Source organism: Notolepis coatsorum (assembly GCF_963971535.1).
Source record: "Notolepis coatsorum genome assembly, chromosome: 3".
Taxonomy (NCBI): Eukaryota; Metazoa; Chordata; class Actinopteri; order Aulopiformes; family Paralepididae; genus Notolepis; species Notolepis coatsorum.
The window spans coordinates 188,070,016-188,089,949 of NC_140167.1; the positions used below are offsets into that span (position 1 = coordinate 188,070,016).

At 42.1% G+C, this 19,934-nt stretch overlaps 1 protein-coding gene across 1 annotated transcript in view; it reads right to left on the reverse strand.

The window, feature by feature from the left end:
• Positions 1-19,934, reverse strand: part of nalcn (sodium leak channel, non-selective) — a gene marked incomplete at both ends in the record, with an annotated part of 382,889 nt that overhangs the window by 78,629 nt on the left and 284,326 nt on the right.

The following is a 19,934-nucleotide window of genomic DNA, read 5'->3' on the forward strand; positions in this document are numbered from 1 at the left end:
GCCTGTAGCTCACGGTGCCTGGCCTGTTGGTCATACCAGGCCTTCTGACCTTTCTGGGCCTCACGCAGGTTGACCTCTGCCTCCTCCTGGTATCCGGCCAGCCGATCCCTCATCTCCAGCACAAACTGCACCACCCCTCTGTCACTCGAATGGGTGGAAGGACCCTCCCAGCCCTTTCGGAGCAGATCCAACGGTCCCTGTACCTCCCAGCCATACAACAGTTCAAATGGTGAGAAACCTGTTGAGGCCTGGGGAACTTCTCGGTAGGCGAAGAGCAGAAATGGGAGCCAGCGATCCCAGTCCTTGCCAGTGTCATCCACAAACTTCCGCAACATCCTCTTCAGCGTCTGGTTGAACCTTTCGACCAAACCATCAGTTTGCGGGTGGTAAGGGGTGGTCCTGATCGCTGAGATGCCCAATTGTTTGTGGAAGAGATGCATCAGCCTAGAGGTGAAGTTGGTCCCCTGGTCCGTCAAGATCTCATCTGGTATCCCCACTCTGGAGAACAGCTGTACCAAAGCCTGCAGAACCACGGGAGCGGTGATGGTGCGCAGGGGAAAGGCCTCTGGGAAACGGGTGGCGTAGTCACTCACAACCAGGATGTACTGGTGTCCACCGCTGCTTTTCACCAGAGGGCCCACGATGTCCATAGCAATCCTGCGGAATGGAATAGAGATGACAGGGAGTGGCTGGAGGAAAGCTCGGTCAGATTTGCGGGCAGGGCATGTTTTCTGACATGTGGGGCATGTGGCGCAATATTGATCAATGTCAGTGTACATGCAGGGCCAATAAAAGCGCGCACTAACCCGTAAAAATGTTTTATGGCGGCCAAGATGGCCGGCCCATGGGAGGGTGTGTGCTAGGTGCATGACCAGTCCTCTACAGCTAGCAGGCACCACAAGACGTCTGTGGTCATCTGTAACTTTGTATAACAGGTTATTATCAACAATGAACATTTCCTTTCCCACACAATTTGTTTTGGTCTTTTCTACCACTTGCATAAACAACGGTTTCAAAGTTACATCTTCCCTCTGTATCACAGAAATATTTTCAGGCACTTCCCACATTTTGTCTGTTGGTTCAGGTTCGGTAGATTTTAGCTGCTTCTCAAAGCGGCGTCGGCGCCGAGATTTTTTTGGCCCCTTAGTGCCACCCTCACACAGACTACTGTCAAAATCTGGGAGTGGTTGGACTCCAGCCTTTGCCTGGGCTCGAGTTATCACAGGACACACAACATCTCCCCTCTTCCCCGAGACAGTTTGGACTGGCAATTCTGTCTCCTGCAGTAAATCCACCAGTATCGGTAAATCTCTCCCTAATATGAGATCTACCGGCAAATTGTCTACCACCCCAACAGTTAATAGGTAAGGCTGGTTCTCAAGGGTAACAGTTATCTCTGTTTTGGGGTACAGATGCTTATCCCCATGCACACACAACACATCTGCTTGGCGGCTATAGTCCACACTGCCTACTGGTACTATACTGCGTTTCACAAATGACATAAAGCTACCAGTGTCCAACAGAGCAGATGTGATCCCACTTCTGACACCATATGTGACGGGGTCCTCTCCCGAACTCCTTTGATTCTCTCATAAACAGGCGTAGTCGAAAGATCTCGTTGGTGGGTGTTTATTTCCCGCCTCCCAAAAGTGCAGAGGTGATATAGTTTTACAAAAAATGTGAAAAAGTGAAAGTAACGTAAACCAAAATACCCTATACTTACTATATCTAACAAAAGTGGAAAAAGAGAAAACAAATAAACAAAACAAAATATACTTAATACTTAACACTACACAAAGTCTAAATACACAATATACACTACTACTTCTACTACAAGCAATACCAACACGTTGTACTAGGGATCCTGGTTACCTTCACTGTAACTCAGTCCATTCAAGACTGACGTCCCTGGGCCAAAGCAGCTCTCTTGTATCCAATAGCCCCTCCCACTAGGCTTTAAACAGGATGTACATATTATTATTCTTTTTAACACATTAAACCAATTCCTACACACAAAATATATATCCTCCACTATATCACATAACTTCCAACTGTTTTAAATTACAGATAACCAAGTAAACAGTACAATACAATCATATCGCTCACGTGACGATTACCTTGCGTCAACCCCTCCCATTTAACCTGGCGGATATGTGTGCTTCTGCTTGGCCAACACGTCAACCTAGGAGTGCAGAGCGAAGCGAATGCATCATGACTGTGAGTAAATAAATGTGATGTGATGAATGAATGTCTTGCTGTATGAACGTCATTCTGCTATAACAACGGAAACGGAATGAAATGATTGTGCGCATTCGGACATCCTACGAAAGCTGACAAGAGGGAATGTTTGGTGTGTGTGTGTGTGTGTGTGTGTGTGTTGCTCCGCGGCATATGGCGTGTGTGCGTTCCCATGTGCGCTGTCCACATGAAACGCACCACATTACATTATACGGTTATGGTATATGGAAAGACAGACAATGAGTGTGTGTGTATGTACAGTATGCGCACTGCCCGCAAAGTCAGTGACGGAGCCGCACCGTCACAGGAATAAAGAGACTCCAGATACAGGAGTCGGTCCTTGTAAACTCCCTTGATCAGCAGCAAAAGCAATAATTGTAATCCAAATGCCTGACAGCATTGATGACAGCTAGCCAGCCCCGTCCACGAGGCAGGCCCGAGTTGTAATCCTCACGAGGTTGAATCCCAAACGATAGTGGAAATCAACGATGCTCTTCTCCGGTGGTCACGTCCCAAATCAATATAATCCAACCAGGAATGGTTCTGCAATCGCCGACTCTGGTTCTCCTGTGCACTATACTTCACATTAAACTAGGTCGAACTTGACGTTACTGCATTAAACTCTGACACTTTTACTATCCTATTCGCACATGTTCTAAACGCACGGTTGCTCACTTCAATGTTACCGAACTTGTCACACTGCTGCTTTAGACGAACTGAATGAACTACTGCTGGGCACACCTGCGCCAGCATATATACTTAAATGATTATCTAGTTCCAAACCTAACCACTTTGGTCCTGAATCAATACACTGCCAAAGGCATGTTCTGACATGCCCCAAACTCGCCCATTGCACCTGTCTGAGTGCGAGACTGCCTGGAGCCTAGGGTGCTATCCAATAAGGAGAGCGAATATTACTCTGGTCTGAACGCAGGTAAAGGGATATTCCGTGTATATATATAAATAATATACAAAGTATACCAAACAATAAAGGCATATTCTCAGTTTAATCTGGCCCTTCACAACATATTAGAAATTAGAAGTAAAAAAAAAATGAGGTCACAGTGTTCAGTATAGACATATGTACAATGTTCGATGCAGAATAGACGTAACTGAGTTACCATATAATATACAATACTGTGCAGTGTACTAATACAATACTATATAGTGCAAGGCAGAAATGGGATGAGGTGCAATTTAGGTACAATTTACAGTGGGTGTACGAGTTGTAGTGCAAATCCTTTATCAATAAATATAAAGTGTGTTTGTGTGGTTTAAGTGAGTGTGTGCGTGTGGGTGTGTGTGCTGTGTGCATTTGATGGTTGTTGCATAGTGTTTATTGTTCGTTTAGCAGCCTGATGGCCTGGGGATAGAAGCTTCTTCTGAGTCTTTCTGTGCTCGCCTTAAGACTCCGGTATCGCTTGCCTGACCGCAGCAGTTCAAAGAGGCAGTTGTTCAGGTGGCTCGAGTCCTTAATAATTCTCTTAGCCTTCCCCCTGCACCGCTTGTTGTAAATGTTCTGGAGGGTGGGAAGCCCCCCTCCAATTGTGCGTTCGGCTGAACGTGTCACTCTTTGTAGTCTGCTACGGTCTTGTGCAGTGCTATTCCCAAACCAGGAGGTGATGTTGCCAGTCAGGATGCTCTCTATTGTACATGAGTAGAAGTTCCTAAGGATCTTCTGACTGACTTGGAACTTCCTTAGGCGCCTGAGGAAGTAGAGGCCGGAGCCAGAATCGAACCGGAAACCTTCCGATTACCAGACGACTGCTGGTGTGTGTTAGGAACTATAGACTACTATATTTCCTGTTGCAGTGTTCGTTCATACAATAGCTGACGGGAAATAAAACATGGGCCAAAGCTGTTCCCCTAGCAATGGAATTCAACTGAAAACGTCTATTGGCACAAATAATAATAATAAACTGTATTTGTATAGCACCTTTCATACAAAAATTGCAGCTCAAAGTGCTTCACAACAGAGCTTCACAATCACAGTTTTTCACATTAGGACCTAGCATCCCAATAGGCCACCTTGTTTATGGCAAATGGGGACAACAACAGCCTCGGGGGTTATAGAGAAATGAGCTTGTGACCGACAGGTCACTGGCTCAAATCCCTGGGCTGGCTCAAATAACCTGGGCTGGGACGTAAGCGGCAACCACCATCCGTGTGCCCTTAAGGCGCTCAATGCCCAGCTGTGTTGGACAATAGAACACTGTGGTGGCATTAGGTGGCTCCCAGGTGTAAAGGTGTTTACTGTGTGTGTAACCCAGTTCGCTTCTGCAACTCAATCCCCAGGCCATCGCTGTAAACTAGTGTTATGAGCCACCTTCCCTGCTTAAAATCAGGTTAGGAAAAAAAAAGTACAGTAGAGTACATAGAGTACAGACTCGAATACCGTGTGTGCATACCAAAGCTATATCTCGTGAACACTGTCATTACCGTAGTGAGATCACAAAGGTCAGATGGCTATAACAACCCCATCCAACTAAGAAGCAAGTCTCTGGCATATGCTCGCTCAGCGCCCGCGAGACCGGCCGTCCAGGCTGCTGCCGTCCTCGTTTCCCCGTTATCATTCCATTATACTGTGTGTGTGATTAGGCTTTCCTCTTTGTGCTGCTGGCTAATTGCATTGTCATGTACCAGAGCCAAGATAATGAAACTGTGGACATCAACATTGTGTACCCGTTTTATTTATGGCTACCCCTGGCTGATTAGTTGTTCATCAGCAATGAGTATGCATGAATGACATTGTGTGCGACTGTGTCTATATTTGTGTGTGTGTGTGTGTGTGTGTGTGTGTGTGTGTGTGTGTGTGTGTGTGTGTGTGTGTGTGTGTGTGTGTGTGTGTGTGTGTGTGTGTGTGTGTGTGTGTGTGTGTGTGTGTGTGTGTGTGTGTGTGTGTGTGTGTCTAAGGTGATGGGCCAGACAGAACGTGTGATGACTACCGATGGGCTGTCTGTCTGTCAGATTAACGGCAGAGGAGGAGAGGAGGGAGGGAGGGAGGGAGGGAGGGAGGGAGGGAGGGAGGGAGGGTGGGCGAGTGCCAGAAAGGACACGGTGCAGCCCGGCTAATCTGCAGTCAGCGCCAGCTCTGCCATGCCAAACAGCAAATTACCCATTTGCTTAATCACACCGGCAAATGAGACTGAAGTGTGTGTGCGTGTGCGTGTGTGTGTGTGCCTGTGTGTGTGTGTGTGTGTGTGTGTGTGTCTGACACTACAGCTACAGAAATGCACTGACTGAAATTATTATTATTATTGTGCATATAATTCAAATCGACACCAGCAGACATGACTATGTTCATGACGTATGCTCCGACAGCTTGATACATAATTGGCTGTAAAACAGAAGCAATTAAGATAAGTTATTAAGATGAAATATTCCTGTATTGATCCGGGGAGGAAATGCGGGCATCATAGCAGCATGGGGGAGGGGAGGTACAGGTATGGGCGGGGTAATAGTAGAAATATCTAAATATAGGCTAATATTGTGAACAATATAATTAACAATGAGTTAAAAAATATGAGAAAAATAAACAGTGTAAACAAAGGTGCAGATCGGTTATATTATACAGTATGTTATAATAAATATAGGCAATACAAAATTTTAGTAAGAGTAAAAGTAAACAGTATACACAAGGTACCCTAACTGGCATGATATACGTCATATGTTGTAGTCTGTGCAGGTTTTGGTGGATAAAACTCTCCTAGTCCGGAATATAGCGTTGCCGCTAGAGAGGGCGCTGCTGTGCGCTGTTGTCATGCAGATTGGGCCCATTCATAAAATTTTTGTCAGAGGGACGAAATCAGAAACAGATTCTTGAAGCTAAGGACTTCCCCTTTAATCGACGGGAGTCTCATCCAGGAAGTCCCAACAGGGGAGCACTCGGGAAAACGCTGTTATCATTTGAAGAAATGTTCAGAGCGTCCGGTCTTGAAACAGGTGTGGTAACATTGACTGTGTATTTCATAATCCATATGTCTATAACTAGAAATATATGCAAAGAGCCTGGTGTGCCGTTTGGAACAAACTGAGTTTCAGTTGTCAGTGCTAAATGAGGAACCATGCTAGAAACAGCTGCACCAGCAGACCAGCCCAACAGTCACTCAACCCCCACTCAAGCAATGGCTAAATCTATAGAACAAACAACACCTTCTCGAGTTGACTGTATGTAAATGTAGGTGATTACACCCCACTTGCAGAGGGCAGCTGGTCTAAACAGAGAACAGACTTGCTAAAAGAAGAATGTACTTACAGAATGTTAGACTCAAACTAACTAAACCATATCAATTTAAAAGGTAACTGACTCATAATATTTGAATATCATTTAGAATGTCAATCTGGTTATGAAGATAATAGAGTGTCATTTCACTCTTGTTGTAAACCATATAAGCTTTAAATCATAGTTATAATACAAAGTGTCAGTCTGGTAAATAAGGGTTGGTGCTGGCTCTTGTGGACTATTTGGTATTAACCTAGAAGCAATGACTGTACTGGGTTAATGCTAGATAGTCCATAGATTCATTACACACACCATGTATATGGGGAAATCAAATAATATAAAGGGAATGTTCAAATGTCTGATTCATCCCAGAGGGGAGAAAATGGGCCTCTCCCTCCTTAGCAGCAAAGGATGGGGCCACCAGCAGACCTCCTCGCTGTTGATACTGGAAGAAGACACCGTGAGGAGAGACAGGGGGGCGGGACGCCCCCCCAGAAGATCATCTGATTGGGACCTAAGGAACAGAGGAGACTCCATATATAGAATCAAGAAATCTAATTGGACCAAACGTATTATTATTAGAATGTGCTAGGATTGGTAGATATCAGAGTATAAATAAGAATGTATTGATGAGAGAGGGATGCCAGACAGATATTCCCACCCCCAGGGATTTCTGGCCTCCACCGGTTCCACAGACTGTACTGCTATTGCCGCGACGTGAGTAAACTGTATGGAATAACAACTGTTTGTTGTGATATAAAGTAAGATGCCTATCTTAGACCAGGTTTAACCAGGTGGTGGCAAAAGTAGTAGTATATTCCATTGATAAACATGACTACTTTTATGTGCAAACTTGTTTTGATGTGAGAGCCACCGTGAATGGGCTATAATTATGTAAACCTCATCAACCCTTTTGTACATCATGTCTTATGTAAAATGATGAATAATCCCTGTATGTAACTGCTGCATTCTCACCTTTGGGCCTCTCGGCAATAAATACATTTTTGAATTAGAACTCTGTGGTCTTGACTGCACGTTTATTCCTTGCTGGCTATATTTGAAGTCATATGAGGAGGCCATTCTATCACTTATGATCTTTCCCTCCTTCCAGATAACAACCTCTTGTGCTGTAAATAACCTTAGGTATGTGCTTAGAATATACCACACGGGTCTTCTACCCAGGAATACAGCTGCTAGCGTGCATTTTGAAACGACGATGTAAGTAGTGTTTTTTAATAAATTATAGGCAGTTTTTGGACATATTTGAGCATTTGTTCAGTTTCCGACAGTTTATAGTGTTTGTGAGATGTTTTTGCAGAGATTTTGGTAATATTTTCCGCTCCAAAAGCTTGTTTCTAAAGCAGCGAGGCGAGCAAAATAAATACCCAGCTCATGGATGTCGCTCGTACCAGTCCCTGCGTGCACATGCTCGTCCCAGAGGGATCATTGACGTAGCTTATTCAGCCTAACAATGTTTTCAAATACTGTATTTGCTGTTATTTGTTTATTCATTACTGGGTCATATTCTATAATATATTTCATCAGCCCAGAATGGACGATGAGTGTGACTGGGTCGGTGCGGAGATGAAGCTTCCAGCCGGCAAGCAGTGATTAGCCCAGCTAGCTCCCCAGCTAGCTGTGGCCTGCTCGTAGCTGGCTCATAGCTAACGTCGAGCTAGCCGTGGATCAGCCCTAGAAGCAACCCCTCCCACCGTTGTCAACCCAGAGAAGAGGCTTGTAGAGAGGCAGAGAGTCATGGTGGAAGACAAGGCTCGAGGAAGAGAACGGGGTAAGTTTGAATAACATTTTTAACACACATTCAATTATTAAATAAATAATATGTAAAAGTAAAAAAATTAAATCCTCATTTGAAACAGACATGGAGAATACACCACCCGATTTCGAGTCTCTGACTAATCTGATAAAGGACTTGATAAAGGAATTGACCGATAAGGTGGATAAAGCTGACGTCAAGGCTGATGCTTTTAAGTTATATATCGAGGCTAAATTCGAAGAGGTTAAAACAGCGGCTGCAAAACAAACCGAGCGTATTACTGCAGTTGAAAACACCGTGGTCGAATATACACTGAAAGTCGAGGAGAGCAAGAAGGCTCTTCATGGAGAAATCATGGAGCTAGCGAGAGAGATGCAACAGGTGGATAAAGAGCTTTGGCAGAAGATACATGACAACGACGAGAAATCAATGGAGAGGTTGCTCGAATTCGAACGTCACTCTCGTAGATTTAATATCCGTATAGTGGGATTGGATGAATCAGTCAAATGCACAGACGACTCATTTCCATCAGTGTTAGTTGAAATTCTAGGCAAAGATATCCTCCCTACAATACCGATAGTGGATCATTGTAACAGAATCGGCACCCGAGACCCCAGCGGCAACAAAGTTAGAGTGATCATTGCTACTCTGCATAAAACTGAAATAAGAGACACGATCATCAGGGATGCACGTAAGCAATGGGGAAAACTGAAATACAAAGATAAACCAGTGTCGTTCTACGAAGATTTGTGCAGGGAGGCTATAAACCGACGAGCCTGTTACAAGGATGTGATGCAGAAGCTCTATAAGAAAAATCTCCAAACCCAGCCTACGCTATCCAGCGTTTCTTTCCATTGTGGGGGAAAATGGAAAAAGGATCGGGATACGCTCGCCTGAAGAGGCCGAAGAGTACATGAAGGAAACACATCGTGATCCCGGCCCCTCGGGGCCGGGCGCATCACCGGCCCGTCTCGGATGACAAGCTTATTCATATTTTTTTTTTATTTATTTTTTTATTTGGATAACTTTGCCATGGCTCGGACTTCAAAAACGGCATCTAACAAGCTTGTTGACAACATTGAGGTACAAATAGTTTAATACGAAACGCTAGACACTATATTTATAGTTTTTGTGCAGGCAATGATCTGACGTTGACATTTTGGAACATTCTGGAACAATCTGGATTCTTTTTTTGATCGCTCTGTGTCATATTGGAATATACTGGAATACACTGGAATGGCATAACTCTTTGGTAGGAAGAATACTCTGGAACATAACATCAGTTTTATACAAGTCATGATCGGTGGCTAACTTTCTAGAATACACTGGACTTTTACAATGAAGGCCTGGGAACAATAACATTCGGTATGTACCTGCACATGAACCAGATATGGAAGATCAATAAACCCTCATAACGGTTTAATGCCCACACTTGTCGGGGGATGAGCTGCATACAAGGATTTAAAAACCTCATTTTCATCTAAAGGTGTAAGCTTGGCAAAGTTATTTAAAACATTTTAAGCAATTGCTCCCTAACTTTTTTCTATAATTTAGTTCTAAAAAATGTGTTTCTCCTCTTTTCTTTGTTTTCTGTAAGGTTCAAACATATACATGTTAGTAGAAGGTTCAAATGAATATGCTAATTGAGGCATATTTCTCATTTTTCATTTTATTTTTATTACATTAAAGGGAGGGTGACTAGGCCACGAGTGACATTCTATTCAATTAGAATGAACGTTTTAGATCCTATGGCAATTAGCATAGGAAAGTTAAGGATAAAAGGCTCATTTTGGGCTATCCGGTGGTGTAAGGGAGGGAGTTATACGCGAAGGTTGTGTCTATGGAACACAGCCTTGTACGGCTCTCTGAGGGAGGGGGGTTTAAGGGTTTATTTGTATGTTTTTAAGCTCGGCTCTCAACGGGACCTCAATAATTGGATGTATATCCATTGTGAATTCGTACTCCAGACGCATTACCAACAAGTACACAACAACATGTATAGATTATGGCTAGTTTGAATATAATGATCTGGAATACTGGGGGAATAGATAATCAACATAAACGCAAAAGCGTGCTCACACTGATGAAAAACAAACAGGTTGATGTGGCTCTGCTAAGCGAAACGCACTTTTTAGTGGAAGACAAAGCAATGCTAGCGGACAACATATATCATAACATTAGTCACTCTTCCTTTGGAACGAGAACCCGTGGAGTTGCTATAGTCGTGAAACGGAAGTTGAATATTGAATTGCAGGAAGTATGGTCTGATACAGATGGTCGGATAACCATAGCTAAAATGTTATACAGGAACAGGAAAATAGCGTTGGTAGCGGCATATGCCCCAAATCTGTACGAGGCTAACTTCTACGCTACACTTACTAGAACAATGTTAAACTTTCCTGAATACTCATTTATAATTGGCGCAGATTTTAATGCCATTTGGGATCCCGGGATGGATAAATCTTATCCCACCTTTTCCAATGACCAGAAAAATTCATCTAATGCGTTAATAATAATAATAATAATGATGATGGATTGGATTTATATAGCGCTCTTCTCTGACTCAGAGCGCTTCACAGAGTCCATTATTCGTTCATACACAGTCATCCCGGTGGTGGTAAGCTACAATTGCAGCCAGAGCTGCCCTGAGGCAGACTCACGGAAGCGTGGCGAATAATCAACGCCTACGGCCCCTCCGACCACCACCAACATTCATTCACATGCATACACATTCATACGAGGCAAGTAGGTTAAGTGTCTTGCCCAAGGACACAACGGCAATGGGATGGACATGGGCTTGAGCGGGATTCGAACCACCAACCCTTCGATCATTGGACGCCCCGCTCTACCCCTGAGCCAAAGCCGCCCCAAAGCCGCCGTTAAAGAATTGGTCTAAGAATACAGGTGTAAATGACCTATGGCGATCACTCAACCCTACGACCCGGAAGTACTCTTGTCGATCTGCAAGACATAACACATTTTCCAGAATAGATTATGTTTTTGCATCCCCTAGACCAGTGGTTCCCAACCTTTTTCCCTCCAGGGACCCCCAAACATCTCTGATGAAATTCGCGGACCCCCTCCTAATAAGATACCATAAAATACTTTTTTTTTTTCATTTTAATAACAAACTGCTTATACACAGGCATATGCATCACAATTAGACCCACTATGCTTCTTTGACTTGTGCCTTCAATCAACAAATCTCATCTTGCACCATATGCATTTCAAAATGTTTGGCCAATATTCAAATGCTGTATTCATCCTCTCAAATCAGGCCCTAATGGTGAACGGTTTGCATTTATGGAACAAATCAATGCAACAAATTAAACTAAATATAAGACAGGAAATTCCAATCAGTAGCAGAGAGAATCTGTCCTAGCTGGGTTTAATACATTTTTTTTGTCATTTTAATAACAAACTGCTTATACACAGGCATATGCATCACAATTAGACCCACTATGCTTCTTTAACTTGTGCCTTCAATCAACAAATCTCATCTTGCACCATATGCATTTCAAAATGTTTGGCCAATATTCAAATCCTGTATTCATCCTCTCAAATCAGTCCCTAATGGTGAACGGTTTGCATTTATGGAACAAATCAATGCAACAAATTAAACTAAATATGAGACAGGAAATTCCAATCAGTAGCAGAGAGAATCTGTCCTAGCTGGGTTTAATACCTTTTTTTGTCATTTTAATAACAAACTGCTTATACACAGGCATATGCATCATAATTAGACCCACTATGCTTCTTTGACTTGTGCCTTCAATCAACAAATCTAATCTTGCACCATATGTATTTCAAAATTTTGGCCAATATTCAAATCCTGTATTCATCCTCTCAAATCAGGCCCTAATGGTGAACGGTTTGCATTTATGTTGAATGAAGTAAGAATCCACTGCAGTAAAAATATCCTCACCTCGAGTGGTGGTAGTAAGGTTGACTGACATGAGAATGTCCTGCTTCAGATCCTCATTTTCGATATATTGCACATAAACGATGAGCACAGCCTCGTCTGCGACAGTTGTAGTTTCATCAAGTTGTATGGCAAATGGACCCTTTCTAAGCTTTTCTGACAGCTGCTGCTCGCAATCACCTGACATCTTATCAATTCGGTCTTTCACTACATTGTTCGAGAGTGGTACTGATTTTAGTTTATCCGCCACCTGTGGGCCGCACAGTTTCTAAACCATTTTGATGCAGGCTGGTTTGATGAGCTGCTCGCCAATATTGTGCGGTTTCTTTGCTTTTGCAATTAAAAGCGAACACTCAAAGGAGGCTTCGGTAGCCTTCTGTAAATCACTGCCACCCCTGCTCCACGCTACTCTAACATCAACAGGCTTGTTCGCCTTGAGAGACTGTTCTTTCCTCCGAAAAAAGTCTGGATCCTTCCCAACGGTTTCTGGGTGCTTAGATGCCTGATGTCTCTTCAGCTTGCTGGGCTTCAGGCTCGAGTTTGCCAACTTTTCTCCACAAATCACACACTCAGGTCGTTTGTCTGGTCCCTCAGTGAAGCCCATGGTGATGTAATTTTCGCGATTGCTGTAGGTCCTAACTTTTTTTGCAGATGAGCTGCCGTCATCTCCTTTTCGTTTGTCACACATTTTCGCCTCTGGCGGCTGACTGCAGACGAGCCGAGAAAGTTAACTAGCGTGCTAGGCTAGCTACAGAAAGTGATACAGTCAACTGATTCGCGTTTTAGCGGCTACCCGGTAGCCTACTGTTAACGTTCAAAAATCATGTCTAGATGTTTATTTATTTATCTTTATTTTTTATTGTAGTGGAGAGACAATTAAAAAAAATAAAAAATAAATGCCTCAAATCATCTGTGGTCTGGCGGACCCCCTGCGCCCCCTGGCGGACCCCCAGGGGGTCCGCGGACCCCAGGTTGGGAATCACTGCCCTAGACCATAGGTGTCAAACTCATGGCCCGCGGGCCAAATGTGGCCCGCCACGTCATTTGATGTGGCCCCCAAGAGCTCTGGTAAAAAAAGAAAAAAAAGAAAAAAATGTAACATTAATCCTGGGTTAAAAAATAGCGGCGTTAAAATAATTGTGGGTTAATGCGTTAATAAAGCTTTAACTTTGACAGCCTTAGGGCCCGCGTCCACCTGCCTCATATTTCCAGCTGAAAAACGCTGGCAGTGCGCCGGTAGTTTTGGGATGAAGCGCATCTTGTAGCGAGATGACAGAGAGAAAGAAACCTAGCGACAGCCATCGTATTTTACTGCCGCGGTTTTGCACATATAGCATATTTTAATACACTTTATTGTATATTAATTATATATATAGTTATTGCCTGACACCACAGTTCGCCCTTTGCTTTTTATTAGTGTATTCGTGTAGTATGTATTTGTGCCATCATACTGCTCCTATCTCTTGCGGGTAGACAGGCAGGCAGCTCCGGTGTCAGGTTACAAGCAGAGTGGTAGATATGACTGGCTGTGATTGGTTGCCTGAATATGCGCTCGGCGCACCGCTCTGGAAAGTTCAGAACGTTTCAACTCTCTAGGCTGTGTGCGGCCGCATAAAAAAGCTGAAAGGCGCTTAAAAAAAAAGCCGACTGCAGCGCATTACCTATAGGCGGCCGCAAGCGGCCGCATACGCTCCCTCCCCATTGGAATACATTGAAAAAAGACATGTGCAATCATAAATGGCAGGTGGATCCGCGCCCTTAGTTATTACACATTCTTACACGTATGTTGAACATCTGAGGTATTGATGAAGTAACAAAGGAAAAAAGCCAAAAGCACTTACTCCTCAGACATTCTTTGACAATTTTACAGCCCAAAATACAAAAAAGATCCAGGCGGAATAGGTAACAAAGGGTTGAAGAAATATTGTCTGAACTGTCAGATGCAAACTGGCTGTGTGACATAACCGAGCATCTCGCTCAATTGAATAAGAAGCTGTAGGGACGCAAACAAGTCCCACCCAAAACTTGACCAATATAGTTGTGAACTGAAACAACCCTTATTTTGTTATTTTTGAGTACAGTTACAGTTGTGTGTTCATGCAGACACATAATAGCAATTTCATTACGAATTGAAAATGGTGGACCCTGATGTAAACAAGTCGAAAGTCTTTCTCTGGTCTGCATCCCCTTAACAATTGTGTGTATTGAGCTGTACTGTACCCATTCTGCAATCTGTTAATTAAAGTTAATTAAACTATCTTCCATTAGTTGGATGTATGGCCTCTGCAAGGTTGTGTGCAGCCATTTGTTTTTGTAACATCTGCTACATCTGTCCCACGTGTTCTTTGCAGCTCAGTTGTTAGTTCTGCCCCTCTTGACTGTGACAAAAAGGTTTTGAACAAACTTAATGTTATAGCTTGTATTTGATGATCTTCTTCTTTGTTATTTACTTGAATGGTTTGATCATTGATTAATGGAGTAATATGGGGTTCTGATAAACTAAAATTATTTGTTAAAATAACATAAGCTAACATATATTTTTACATCTATGCAAATGCATATGCAATATGTATAACTTGAATAAGTAATAAATACAGAAACAACATGTTTAACACTATGTAAATGAGTAGCTACATTTATTTTACATTACATTAACATTTATACAGTCTTTGGCCCTTTGAGGGCAACCATAATGCTGATGTGGCCCTCTGTGAAAATGAGTTTGACAGCCCTGCCCTAGACTATTTGATAACTATGACATGGAAATGGTACCCAATGCGTTATCAGATCACTGTTATTTACTCCTAAAAGGATCATTTGGTATACTATCATCCCGAGCCCCAAGATGGCGATTTAACTCGATATTGCTGAAAAACAAGGAATTCATTACACAATTCAAAGAAGCTCTTGGAGAATGCAAAATCGGTACAGGACCCCAGAATATTATGGATGTCGGTAAAGGGATTTATCAAGGATTTTACCGGGAACTTTTCCTCCAAAATACGCAAGAATCGTTGTTCAAAACTGGCAGAGCTGGAAGCGCTTTACTCTACGTTATTTTCCTCTTTACAATACAACTACTCGGTTCAATTGGAATCTCAAATTAATGTGTTAAAAAAAGAGATTAATGCCATTTTTAAACAACAATCTGAAGTTCAAATACGTAGCACAAGACAACAGCATTACTTTAATGGTTCTAAACCAAGTCACCTACTAGCTATGCAGTTACGAGCCAACGCAAAATTTGCAGATATAACTACTATTAAGGCACAGCAAGGACTTGTTACAGAACCTAAAAAAATCAACGAGACATTCAAAGAGTTCTACTCCAACTTGTACAAATCAGAAATGGCCTTCGATCAAAACAAAATGGACATATATCTTAATCAAATTAACCTTCCTAAACTATCAGAGGATGACGCAAAACAGTTAGAAACACCCATCACACTAGATGAACTTAGGGAGGCCATATCTGAAATGCAAAGTGGTAGGGCTCCTGGAAGGGACGGTATCCCACCAGAAATGTACCTCTCATGCTGGGATGTAATTGGACCCCTATTACTTAATATGATTTTATATTCAATCAAGGAGGGGAACTTCCATAAGATCGACAATATTGCACTCATAACAGTCCTCCTTAAAAACGACAAAGACCCCACCGATTGCGGTAGTTATAGACCCTTAAGCCTCCTCGGAACCGATATCAAGCTGTATTCCAAGGTATTAGCCATCAGACTTCAAAAGCATATGACGTCTTTAGTTCATCCTGATCAGACTGGCTTCATAAGAGGCCGCTTGATCACGGATAATATAAGACGGTTACTACATGTGCTAGATGCCAGCAAGGATGACACCAGACCTATAGCGATGCTGTCCCTGGATGCGATGAAAGCCTTTGATAGGTTGGAATGGTCTTAATTATAGGCAGTATTAGAAAGGATGGGGTTAGGAAAAGGATTCATTGATATGATTAAAGTATTATACAAAGACCCATCGGCCATGATTACAACAGGTATAATCACCTCCGAAATCTTTCCGGTATCGCGCTCTTCCAGACAGGGTTGCCCTCTTAGTCCCGGACTATTCGCTTTATCATTAGAGCCTTTAGCACAATATATAAGACAATCCCAATCCATAGAACCAATCGCAATTAAGGGCACACAACATCATATTAGTTTATATGCGGACGACGTAATATTGTTCATGCAAAACCCTAACACCTCAATGCCGCATCTTCTCAAGTTGATTGATGACTTTGGCAATCTATCGGGATTTAGGATAAATTGGCCAAAGTTGGCTTTCCTTCTACTTAATGCCCCTGCAAAGAATATACTCCTTCCAGAAAAAATACCAATGGTTAAACACTTCAGATGTTTAGGAGTTGAAGTATTCCCTACTATAAGCCAAACGGTGAAGTACAATTACATAAAATTCCAAGATAAGATCAAATACGACTTTGACAGGTGGTCCAAACTTAAAAACTCAGTACAGGCACGGGTATCAATAGTTAAGATGGATGTTTTACCTAGAATCAACTTCATTAGCTCAATGTTACCGTTACCCCCTCCTGATGGTTACTGGAAAAAATTACACTCCACCGCATACAAATTTATTTGGAATAACAAACCTCCACGTATAAAAAGATCCACCGCACAGAGAAATAAAGCCGACGGAGGTATGGCATTTCCAGATTTTTACCACTATTTTAAAGCGTACTCTTTAAGACCACTGACAACCTGGTTTGATTCCCAAGCATCTGTATCCTGGAGAAACTTGGAAGTAAATATAGTAGCACCACATAGACTGCAGGACATAGTATACACCATATTATCAATTAAGCAATGCGAATTGAAATTTGGCCCCCTTATTACTCATGTGATCCGAATATGGCGTGAAACACAAAAAAAATATTCTAACCAACATAAATGGCATAGTCATACTCCCCTATTCAATAACAATGCACTCCTGATTGGAAAACGACCTATAAGATACCCTAAATGGACCATGAAATTACCATGAAATATCTACAGCAAGAATTCTGGGTCTCAATGAATCCAAAATGTCAATGTGGTTAGAAGTGGTGGAGAGAATAAAAGCTAGCTTATAATGGTAGTGTCTGGTTAGGTGCGAGGGATAGTGGAGGTACTTCTCAAGGTGGGGTCCGGGAGGGGGGGGTTCGAGCTGGAGCATATGTGTGTAGGTTTTTTAGATAACAGGTATTAGGGGTATATCTTATATAAGACAACTAACTAAAATGTGATCTCATTGGATGTGCCCTGACAATTAATGCTTGTATATCTTATCGTGTGTTGTCATGTTTGTTTATATGTTTGTTTAAAAAATTATAAAAAAATAAAATACAAGATACCCTAAATGGGAAAAGCAGGGCATACACACATTAGGAGATGTTTTCAACAAACAGGGTTTTTGTAGCTATAAAGACATACATAAAAATTTTTATCTCACCAGTTCCACATATTATTTTTACGCACAGTTATTGGTTTGTCTGAAGGCTCATTGAGTCCCATTAAGGATACCAATTGAGCAACACAGATATCACAAATTCTTCTATGAAAGAGAGACATCGAGAGGTTTCATATCTGATTTTTATCATCACTTACTAACGTCCTTGTATGGAATCCTCCCCCTAGACTCAGTCTGGAGGAGGGATATACCAGACTTGGAAATAAATTTTGATTGGCAAGAAGTCTGGGCAAACGTTCGAATTGCGTCACGTAAACCCGGACCATCAACAAATTAGTCTTAATTATATTCATAGGACATACCTGACTCCTATAAGATTGAACAGAATGGGACTTAAACAAGATTCCAGATGTTCCTTATGTACAAATGGGGATGAGGGTACATTTATGCACATGTATTGGGATTGCCCACCAGTTAAGATATTCTGGAAAGAAGTGGCACAGCAATTATCAAATTTCTTATTTCTGAACATACCTGTACACCCCTCTGTATTGCTGTTGAATGATGTTTTTCAGTTTGCAGCCCCTATACAGCTAAAGAGATTAGTTTTATCTGGTCTCACAGCGGCTAAAAAGCTGATAGCATCACGATGGTTTCAACCGGAAATTTTTTTTCGGAAGGTATGGGTTCTTACATATCTCGATGTGATCTATCTAGAAATATCTACAGCAAGAATTGTAGGTGTCAGTGAAACCAAAATTGCAATCTGGTTAGAAGTGGTGGAGAGAATAAAAGCTAGCATATGAATTGTAGTGTCTGGTTAGGAACGAATGATAATGGATGGATTATCCAAGTGGGGGTCCGGGGGGGGTGAGCGAGCGAGAGCATATGTATGTAGGGTATTAGATAGCAAGTATTAGGTGTATATCTCGTATACTACATTTATTTAAATGTTGATTTCATTGGATGTTTACTGTTAACACTTTAATCGCCGAAGGCGCTGTTCAGCGTCTTTTCCCGCCATGCTTATTCTGCCGAAGACGCTGGACAGCGTCTTTGATATCAATATTTCAAAAATCTGTGATCGAAATCATATTTCTCCCCCGGAGACATTATATGTACTGGTGAGCCCCTCTCAACTCTCCAACGGTTCAAGAGCGCCATCTGGTGGCCGATCGGCCGCTCGCCCAAACAGGAAGTGATGCGGATGAAGTGGTGCTCACCCATATTTCGTCCGGGCACTCGCTATCATTAGCAGGACTCCATCTTGACACAATGGATGTCGATCGGTTGCAAATAACTCGATAAACAACATGATTTGGACGTATATACTATTATACAACCTGGAAATGGATAGGATATTTCGACATCCCATAATAGAAACATTTCTGTTCCACGCTCATCTCCCAACGGCGCGAGGAAGCTACAGTGAGTTTCAGCGTTATTTTTTAATGTCTTCGATACTAACTGCTCTAATGATCATATCACCCACACTAGATGAATGATATAACGTTGCCCACGGAATTATAAACGACCCCCCCCCCCCCCCCCCCCATCCGGTCAACATCAGATCATACGTAGTAACTCCTAGAAGCACGTCCAGTTGACATTTTTTATCTCGCACAGATTCCTACCAAACTGTATTTGATCATCAATAAGCATTTAGGGCTATAAATCAAGTTCTGGAGAAAGCTGCAGAAAACGATAAAAACATACTTGTACTTTAGACCGTATTTTAGTATGAATATGTGAATGAAAAAGTATAACGTTGCTACACCCTGAACAATAGATATATGACGTTGAATGGGCCATAGTAATGTCAATTTAGCAATACAATTTAAAAAGTTATAGCCCTGCAAAGAAGGGGAACTTCTCCATGTTAAATAGGGCTGGCGAGGGATGGTAAATTATGAATTTAACCCCGGCGATCAAAGTGTTAATGCTTGTATGTCTAATTTTATGTTATGTTTAAAAAATTATAAAAAAATAAAATACAAAAAGAATATTGGCTACATATCACACACTCTAATTATTCTTATCCCAAGTAAGGAAAGTGCTTGACAATCATTTTGTTTCTTCAAGTTCAACAAGTTCAAGTTCAACTACATTTGAAGAATAATAACAATAATAATGATGATAATCATACACATATTTTATATCATTGGAAAGCCCTAGTTGCTTCAAAATGGTACCAAATATGAGGTACTTATATACCCAGTAACTAATAATCTATCACAAAGTTCAAGTTCAGGAATTTTCTAACTTGGCCTGGGAGGAGTAGTCAGACACACTTAGTGGTCAGACATTCCTAATAGTTCTTGAGTTCTACACATTTCCAGACCAATTTCTCAAAA